We start from the raw sequence: 10,112 nt of genomic DNA, 5'->3' as shown, positions 1-10,112 counted from the left end.
CACAGAGGTGGGGTCCTGAGCACCAGAGACTCTCTCTCAGAGGCTGAGGAGGAGGCTGGGACCCCCCTGAAGATGGGAGTTGAGGGTGGGGCAGGGTCCAGCTGGGATTGAGTGCTTTGAATAAGCAAAGTTTGCTGAACACCCAGCTCCTCTTTCTCAACCCTTCCTCCCCATGAAAATGAGGTGCAAGTGAGGCAACGGCACCCCTCACCTGTCACATGACTCCCTCCTCTCAGCCCTCCAGAGTGGCCGAGGCCTGGACCCTTACTGACCAGCCGCCACTCGGCACACAGCTGCCCTGAGCACCCTTCAGCCACCACCCCCCAACTGTGATCTCCTGCAGGCTCCCTCCTCTGCCCTGTGCTGGGGCCTGTCTGTCGGGGAGAACGCTTAGGGCAGGGGAGCTGTTCAGAGAGGCCTCTGCTCCGTCTGCTCAGGGCGCATGACCCTAACTCTCCTCCAGCCCAGGGCCCAGGCCCCCGGGAGCTCGGTCATAGCCCAGGGCAGCCCAGCCCACTTCCTCTTGCCCAACCTGCTCTTATCACCCTTCTTAACCCAGCTGGGGGAGCCAGAGCTCTGACCAGGACTTCCTTCCCCTCTCAGGGCCCCGATTTCTGCCCCAGGTCCCATCATGGACCCTGGTACCACCCCCTGGCCACCACGGGACCCTTGCCCAGGCCCTAGAACTGCCTCCGATGGCCATTCTGGCCCAGGGCAGGAGGAGGGGGGCCCTTTGGGGGCCGGAGCTGAGGGGATTCCTAGCTCAAAATTAACTCCCAGAAAAACAATTCTAAGACCACTGGGGTGGAGTAAGGCCTGACAGCCTGTGGAATCCGCATGGGAATCCGCCATGCTGACCTGCCCTCTGCCGAAGCACTCAGCCAAGCTCCCCCTCCCTCTTAAGTCCTGCTGTCTCTCACCTCTCCTCCCCCATCCCTCCAGCCCGGGTCCATCTGTGGGCCCCTCTGGTGTCTCCTGCTCTTCCGATGAGTCCCTCCCGGGGATCAGGTTCCCTCTCTGTCTGTTTGAATGCATTTTGCAAGGGAAATCCTTGTCCCTTCCCAAAGCCCCTGCACCTGTCACCTGCAGCCACCCCCTTCCCGCACCCAAGTCCCTCCCTCTTGTCCACCCTGCAGCCTTCTCTCCGGATCTGGAAAGACAATCCTCACCCTGTACAGACTCCCTCATTTCATGGGACTGGGGCAAGGATTTCAGGGTTCTTTACTCTCTTACCCTTTCTATCTCAGCCTCTGAATGTTGAAGCTCTGAATCCACAGAATAAAATTTCACTCATCTTTACCCAGTGATGACATTCACTACCTGGACCCAGTTCTTTTTTTTTTTTAATTGGAGGATAATTACGTTACCATTTTGTGGTGGTCTCTGCTGTACATCAACTTGAATCAGTTATAATTATGTATTTCCCCTCCCTCCTGACCCTCCCTCCCCATCACACATCCAGTTCTTGAGACCCCCAGCTATAGCTTCAACTGTCCTCTCCTGCCCACATCCTGCAAAGCAACCCCCAGAATACAGCAGACCCATGCAGCAAAGGGAGGGGGGTAGACGTTCATCAAAGAGGGTTTGAAAGTGAAAGTGTTAGATGCTCAGTATTATTTGGCTCTTTGCAACCCCATGGACTGTAGCCAGCCAGGCTCTTCTGTCCATGGAATTTTCCAGGCAAGAATACTGCAGCAGGTTGCCATTTCCTCCTCCAGGGGGTCTTCCTGACCCAGGGACAGAACCCGGGTCTCCTGCATTGCAGGCAGATTCTTTCCTTGTCTGCGTCACCAGGGAAGCCCAAAGAGGGCATATTTTCCTTCAAAAATACATTTAGGTATTTTAAAATATGAATGACAAAAATATTGTGTAATTAATGGTAAAGTAGATATAGAGAAAATCAGAGAGGTCACATGAATACCCAGTTTGGGAAACTGGCTCCTGGGCTGAGCTGAATAGAGAGTGCCTCACCCCGTCTCCCAATCTCACCCCCAGGGCAGAAGGAGGAAGGGTGAGGATGCCCCCTGCTGGGCGCACTAGAAAACACGGGCCTCCTCGGGAAAGGTTGGGAATCTGCAGAGGGCAGATCCCCAGGGAAGCCTCTGGAGGGTCTGTGTCAGTTGTGGAGATGGGTATGCTGGAGAGTTTGGTATGGCCGAGCTTTGGGTGGTAGAAGGCTGTGAGAACTTAACTGCAACAGGGTGCTGTCTCCCAGGGAGATCCAGGTGGCCTGGAGCCCCATAGGCAGGTCCCAAGGTCACTTGCTCACCTGGCAGCTCTGTGTGGGGACCCCATGCTTTTTGGTTTTTCTACCTGTTCATCAGAGAAGTTTAGTGGTGGAAATTGAACTTAGGTCTTTGGGTGGCCCAGTTACCAGACAAATGAGAGAGTCAGATCAGGTGGGTTTCTCACCTGTTGCCATGATTTACCTGATGAAGCAGTGGGGTTCAGGAGCCCAGAGGCCTGTGGTGAGCCTTGGGCCAGTGGCCAGCTTACTTTTGAAATGAAAATGGCTCAGATGTTGCATCCTTGAAGATCGATTTCCTAGTCTGGCACGGGGAGCCAGGCTGGGATCACTGCTCTATGAACCCAGCTACCTACTAGCTGGTTTGTCTTGTGATATCTAACCTTTCTGTGCCTCAGCTTTCTCACCTGTAAAATGGGGATCGTTATGCCTCACAGGACTCTGTAAGAATTAAATTATATAATGGGTGTAAAGTACTTATACAGGCCTGCACATGAGCACAATAGTATTATCATTATTTTTGTTGTTGTTGTTGTTAATAATATTACTTGTTAGCAGACACAGACAGGAGAAAATCAGTTTCTCATTACTTTCTCCTCAGTATGTATTGCTATCCTTTCCACAAGCATCTGCACTGACTTGCTCTCTGGATTCTTTTTTGGCAGTTTGTGTGGATCAGGGGCTGATCCCAAGGTGTAATCCTACCCTTCCCAGGGCAGATTGAGCTAGGGATGCTCCTGGTTGTAGGCCTGAAGCAGACTGTCCGCCAAGCAGCCTGTACTCATGACATCATAAGCACAAGGGCTCACATCATGGACAAGCACAAGCCTCCCACCACCTTCACATCATCACAGCCCGCACGGCTGATGAGGCAGGCATGCGAGTAAGGACCAGGGGCTGTCCATTAGTCTGGCTGTACGTCCAACTGTGGCTCTGGACCCAGCCACCAGAGGCATGCTGAGAGCTGAGTGTGAATGCAGGCATGGACAAGGCTGGGTAACAGGTGCTGAGCTTCTAATCCCTTAGGGAAGAAAGCAGGTCAAGAGTTCTCTGCAGAGACCCAGGAGGAAGATGTTGCCTGTCCTTCCATGCCAATCCCTCCTAGAATCATAGAAGAAACCATCTGGGACTTCAAAGTGGAAAAGAAGCAGTCCCCATGTGTGTTTCCCTTTGAAGTGTCATTTTGGATCAAACTTACATGGAGGTATAGCTAGGGGAAGCCTGGATCCATCCTCAAGAAACATTGATTTCCATCTCAACTGGGGAAAAGATTTGCTATGAGATCGTGGCAAGTTACCTGATCTCTCTGATCTTTAAGCTTTTGATCATTTCCAAGATTCATTCCAGCTCTAAAAATCTTTCCATTCAGAAGGGCCAACCTTATCACTTTCCTCTGAGAGATGACAAACCTAGAGATGAGAGCTGAAAACAGCAGGAAAAGGATTGCCTCTTCCTCCCACAGGCTGTTCTTGGACACATTTCTCATTTTCTCTGCCTCAGTTTATCTGTCTGTGAACATGGACCTGTTTTCAAAAGTGTGATGGAAATAAGTTAGACACAGTCTTCTCCAGGCAGGCATGGTGACTTGTGCATAAGGAATGCCCTCAGAACTGATTGATTGGTTCCATCCTTACTCCTATCCTGGTCCATCTTTTTATCAGGACCCAGGCAAAGCCACAGTGAACCAGCCCTTCAACTTTGCAAGTAGCAGGAAGCCAGTGAGGACAGGGAAGGTGCTGAGAGACACACTCAGGATCCCCAGACATCCTAACCTGCTGGAGCAATAGCCTGAACCTCACAAGGTAAAATGAACAGGGCTTAACTGAGAGATCTGGGCTTGGCTCCAAGGCACCGACTGTACAAGGACAGGGTGGGGAAGTAGCGGCTTAGCAGAAGCATGTGTGAATAAAACTGAGGGTTTTCGCTGACAGCCAGTTCCATATGAGTCAAAAGAAAAGGCTGCCAAAAAAGCGGACAGACTCAGGCTGCTGAATTAAAGTGGAATACTGAGCCCAGTGACTCTCCATTTTGATGTCAATCAGAATCGCCTGGGAAGCTCTGGAAACACTGCCTATTCCTTGCTGCACCCAGACCTTCTGAATCAGGACCTGGGATGTGTGGGTGGGGAAGGGGAAGTGAGGAGTTTGGATTTCTAAAGAGCTTCAGCCTTGGTTCCAATGTGTAGCCAGGACTCTAAAACCAAGGAAGACTCAATCCCATCCTCATTCTTGGCATGTCAGACCACATTGACTGTACTCCAGAACTTCAATATCGGTGGCTTTATCATGGGGAAAAGCAAGCTGGGGGACATTTGGTGGGAGGTGGCCAGGATGTAGGATGCACCCAAAGCTCTGTGAGGGCTGGTGGAGGGAGCCATAGCATAGAAGATGATGGTGAGGTCCACCTTGAAATGGATGAGACTTATTCACCTGGGTCCCAAAGATTGGAATTTTAGGTGGTTTAGGTGACTGTCTTAGATCAGGTTTCTCATGAAATATTATGAAATGAAGATTTGCTTGTAGGAAGTTTATTGGGAGTTATTTAGTTATTTAGTGCTCTCAGAAACAACGTATCTGAGGGAGTGAAGGAATCAAGATTGAGCAAAGAAAACGATCAAGGATGCAGTCACAATCTCGGACTCCTCCACAGGGAGCCTGAAGGTGGGGAGGACCTTTCAGAGTTGGTCCTGACTGAGGTTAAACGCCCTCGTGCAACACTGACCTGGTAGATTATCCTTCATGAAGTCAGGAAAGACAGCTCACTTTGGCAGTTGAAGGAAATGCCTAGGAGAGAGACTCAGCTGTGAGCTATCAGCAGCAACACTCCTGTCAACTTGGGGATAAGCTTCTTGGTCCCAGAGGCAAGATCTGGGTGGTGCATCCTAACAACCAGGACAGTATTCCCCTTTGCACAGCTCAGAAATATTTGCGTCATATGGTAAGCACTCTCTGCCTGGGAAGAGCCACTCCAGAATTCTGGTGATTGTTTCCTCTGGGAAACTTACAGGGAGGCAAGTAGGATGAATTGTAGTCCTCACTACTGAAGCTTGTCTTGGTGTCAGGCTGATAGCCAGCATCCCTCCATTACCCCTTCTAGATTCTCTTTCTCTTCAGCTGGTATCTATTGTGATCTAAGTGGCCCCCCGGCTCAGGAGTCTGAGCTTCTAATCACCATGCCCTTTTCAAGCCACGCTGCCAAACCTATCAAAATTGGGCAAAAGAGTATCAAGAGAAACACTAGAGGATCGCCTGGGTGCCGAACACATCCTTCCCCGGCCCCATGATAGAGCAGCAGCCATTCTCTTCCCAAGGATCGGGGTCCAGTACCCCCAGCAAGAAGTGACTCCTTTTTCTCGCCTGCTGGTCTCTTGACGCAAGGAAACTAAAAGGTGGGAAGCAGCCACACTTAAAGTTCATGAGTTGTTTTTTTTTCTGTGCCCTCATGGAAATGTTCCACCTCTAGGAACTAGATTCTCTAAACCCAGAGATCCTAGAACTGTAGGAATAGGAACCATAAATTCTTCCAAAGTATCATTGGGAGTGATGGTGAGTGGGGCTGCTCCAACTTCAACCCCATGTTTTTAGGCTTCTGTATCCTACTGCTGGGCCATATTATAATTATTAAACAGGGTGCATACTTCATCCTGGAGCATGATGTCCCACCATCTCTAAAATGGTGCTTCAGCTGCACCTTTGAAAGACTGTTCCTTCACTCTATCAGCTCTTTTCACCAGTAGATGGGTAGCAAAGAATGTGATAAACCAAGAAGCTTCTGTGACTATGTGCCCATTGTTTTGCTGTGAAGTAGGACTCTTGGTCTGATGTAATGTTGAGTGAGATCCCATGTCTATGAATCAAACACTCTTTAAGCTCTCAGAGAGCAGTGCTACTTGAGGCCTTTAGTAAGAAAGAGAAAACAATTCAGAATACATGCCAGTTCAAGTCCAGATAAATCACCAACCCTTCTACATTAAAACCGGTACAATGTAGTCAATTCATCACCAAGTAGCTGGTTGGCTGTCAGATGTTGGCAGGTTGGAGATTTGGCAGGAACAATAAAAAGTCAGCCTTGGTGAATGGGAGCCCATTCTGTTAGGCCTATCCCTGCCACCATACACTATGTGTCGCCTCCATCTATGCCAACTTGGCCACTTTATCTGTGTACCCACTGGGCCAGCACAAGCGGTCAGTGACAAAGACTGACTAATGTCAACTAGCCAAACCATTATAACTACTTGATTATTTAGCCTCTCCTCCATGGTGGGTCCTCTCTGGTGCCCATTAACATACAATGTGTGGGTCTTCACACTTTGTGTCCACTCCTATAGATACATCCACATGCTTCTTCCTGTTCTCAGTTTTCCATTGTTTCTCTTTCTAGGCCTCTAACCAACTCATCAAGCCATTTGTTACAGCCTGTGGGCCTGCACATGTAGGGCTACTCTACCAGGCAGCCATGAAGATAATTCAGGTCTCCAGATCTCAGACACTGTATGACCTTAAAATGTTTGGCTATTCCACTTTCCCCCCTGTACAGTTACCCAAGTAAACAGCCATATTCCCTTTGGGGAAGGAGTAGAACAATCATCACTGTATTGCCACAGTATTACAGAAGCCTTCCTCCTGGGACCCAGTCTCTCCTTCAGTCAAAGGGTTTTGGATCTGAAAATGGAGTCAGGTCTAGAAACCAGACAAGCTATTGTGCCTTTTTTTTTTTTTAAGTTGATATTTCTAATCCTTTTATGGGTTTATTTAAGTTGTATTTATTTACTTTGGCTGTGCTGGCTCTTGGTTGCTGTGCAGACTTTTCTCTAGTTGTGTGGAGCAGTGGCTACTTTCTCATTGTGATGTGTGGGCTTCTCTTTGCAGCCACTTCCCTTGGCGTGGAGCGCAGGCTCTCAGTGCGTGGGCTTCTGGAGTTGAGGCCCGTGGGCTCAGTAGTTGCAGCTCCCAGGCTCTAGACCACAGGCTCAGTAGTTGTGGCTGCATGGGTTTAGATGCTCCACGGCACGTGGGATCTTCCAGGATCAGGGATTCAACCTGTGTCTCCTGCTTTGACTGGTGGATTCTTTACCACTGAGCCACCGGGGAAGCCTGGTATTGTGACTTTTCATTGGAGCAACTATCACCAGTCTCCTGGCCTTTCATTCTTGATTTCTTTTCATTGTACAACTCAGCAATTCTGTGTGTGGTCTGTAGATCCCTGGGAGTTCCTGAAACCATTTCAGGTATTTCACACGGTCAAAATATTTGTGTAATAATACTAAAACGTTATCTTTTTAACTGTGTTGACATTTGAACTGATGGTGCAAAAGCCATGTTGGATAAAATGTCTTATCAAACCAAGGCAGTGGAACTAAACTGTTCTGGTAGTGGCCAGGGAGAGAGGAAAGGGAAGGAAAGAAGAGAAGAAAATAGTCAGTTTTACTTAAGAATGTCCTTAATGAAACAATGAAATTTGTTAAATTTTATTAAATCATAACCTTTAAATACATGTCTTTTTAATTTTCTCTGTAATTAAATAGAGCACTGTATTGCACACAGAAATAGAATGGTTCTCTCAAAAAAAGTACTTGCACAATTGAGAATAAGCTAAACTAGCCTTTTGTTTTTCATGAAACATCACTTTCACTTGGAAAAAATAACTGACAGAAATTTCAAACTATGGTCATTGGACTTGGTTATTTGGCAGATATTTTCTCAAATTCAAGCCAAGTAAGCCTGTAACTCTGAGGAAAACAACTGATAGTATCTGTTGCCAATGATACAATTTGAGCTTTCAAATGAAAATTGGAATTTTAGGAAACTTGTATGCACTATCATCAAGTTGACAGATTCCCAATACTTAAAACTTTTTTTGATGATAATAACAAATTTGATTTTTAGTATTATATAATGAATTGTATCAATATATGAAAGATCTGTATAATTCAATGACCTAATATTTTCCAAATGACCAAAGGATGTCACAAAATCATGCACAGGTAGAAAAGTCATCCAGAATGCAAGATATTTTTTTACCAAGAGTATATATTACCTTCTAAAATAAAAATAAAGCTGGTGAATGCTGAAAAAAATAAAAGAATACAAGATAGAGCAATCGACTTTAATGTGATTAAGTACAAAAGTTCATTGAAAGAGTTTCATATTCTACATTATAACTACCATTTAAGAAAATACCACTTGTTGAGTTTTGGTGTAGTATCAAAGAAAAATACCCACAATTAGCTGAAAAGAGTATTAAAATGCTCCTTTTCCAACTACATATCTTTGTGAGGCCAGATTTTCTTCACACATGTTAACCAAAATAACATATATAACCAAAATAGCCAACCACAGCAGATATGAGAATCCAGCTGTTGTCTATAAAACCACATTTAAGAGACTTGCAAAAATGTGAAAAGGGAATTCTTCGCACTAATTTGCCCCAGTAACGTTACATTCTATTAACCATCTGCATGACTCTACCATCAGGACCTCCCCGCCACTGCCAGTCCAACTTGCTGCCCCTTACAGTGGTGTGCCAATTTCCGGTTTCCATCATTTTGTGGTCCTGCCATCCCCACTGTTATTAGGGAGCCGGTTCTGTTTTGATCTCTTGCTGTCAGCCCTGACCTGCAGAGGACAGCCAAAACTCAGCTTTTCAGTAAGTGCACTCCTCTTTGTTCTGATAACAAGAGTATCCTCTGGGCCCTCCTGCAGAACTGAAGTGGGTTTCTGGCCTTACACAGAATATCCACTAGAGCATGACCACTTCTCTGGGTTTCTTGAATCCTCCTTCCACCTTCTGCCATGATACTTCTGGCGTTTCCATTTCAGTTGGTAGCCTGTCTCCCAGGATCCTTGTCAGGATATGAAATCCTATTTCACAGGAGAGTGCTCCTAAATCAATAAACTCCCCCTCATTCAACTTATTAATACTATTCAGCTCCCCTTGATTCAGCCTGTACATTGTCTCCTGGCTCCTATCATACATACCAGCTACTTCTGCAGCATCTTGGAGATGGAGCCCTCCTCCCGCTCTTCCCAGGTTTGTTGCAACTTGGCCCCATTTGTTGGTCTTGTGAGCCAAGAGAAAGATGCAGCTTCCTTCGGTGCCTACGGGCAATGCTGAGAGACAGTGGCAACTGTGAGCCATCAGAAGTCAACATCCCTAGCAGCTGGAGGAATGAGTGCCTTGATCCTGAGGGTGATGTGGGCGGTACTCCCAACATCCATGACAGAGACAACTTTCAGCTCTACCTATGAGGCAGAGGAGAGCAGAGATCAGGATCTAAGGCCCTAGAGTCAGAAAGACTCAGGTTTGAATTCTCTCTAGTTATGAGACTTTGGGTAAGTTGTTGAACTTTTCTGGAGGCAATTTATTCATCTCTAAAATGAAGATAAATAATAACTTCCTGATAGATTATTGTGAGACAAATGAGACAAGGAAGGTAAGTGCTGGCTGCATGCACGTCAGTTGTGTTGAACTCTTTGCGACCCCATGGACTGTAGCCCACCAGACTCCTCTGTCCAGGGGATTTTCCAGGCAAGAATACTGGAGTGGGTTGCCATTTCCCCCTCCAGGGAATCTCCCTGACCCAGGGATTGAACCTGAGTCTCCTGCGGCTCTTACATTGGCAGGTGGGTTCTTTACCACCGAGCCACCTGGGAAGCCCTAGCATAATGCCGAGCATGTAATAAAGATGTGGATGTCGGTGCTGCTACAATTGGTCAGAACTTTCCAAACCCTGAAAGGGCTGCCTTAGGGAGCAGACAATAAGGTACACCAACATGGAGGGTCTTTTAGATGATGCTGGAGGGTGCTCCATAGGATGCTGTGGGCAAGGTTCTAGGGTATTTACAAAAGAGGACCTTTGGGGCCTATT

This window comes from Cervus elaphus, chromosome 12 (genome assembly GCF_910594005.1).
Source record: "Cervus elaphus chromosome 12, mCerEla1.1, whole genome shotgun sequence".
In the NCBI taxonomy this organism is placed as follows: Eukaryota; Metazoa; Chordata; class Mammalia; order Artiodactyla; family Cervidae; genus Cervus; species Cervus elaphus.
Note: the sequence above shows the minus strand (reverse complement) of the source record.